Genomic DNA, 376 nt, shown 5'->3' on the forward strand with positions numbered 1-376 from the left:
ATCTCAGTTACACAGTGCTATGTTCTTGTACGTCAATATCTTTGATCCTAGTCCTGTGCATTCATCCAAATTTATGTACCTAATTCTGTTTAATGCAATTTTGTTTATTAGAACGGAGAGACCCCACTGCAGTAGTTGGTATGGTAATTATCTTTCCATGCAAAATTCACTTTACTCCTTTAGTGTTAAAACCATTCTATGAGAACGACCACAACCCGTTTCTTGATTTTCATGCTTTCTAAGAGAAGAAAAAGCAATTTATTAGTTTATTTTTTGTGTATTTTGTCTCTTAAAGAACAAATGACAGAGGCAAAAACTTTGATGCATTCGCTTTTATTTACCTTTCTTGGGGTGTCTTTGCTTTATTTTCCTTAAC

The sequence above is a fragment of the Brassica oleracea genome, chromosome C7, assembly GCF_000695525.1.
Source record: "Brassica oleracea var. oleracea cultivar TO1000 chromosome C7, BOL, whole genome shotgun sequence".
NCBI classification, from domain to species: domain Eukaryota; kingdom Viridiplantae; phylum Streptophyta; class Magnoliopsida; order Brassicales; family Brassicaceae; genus Brassica; species Brassica oleracea.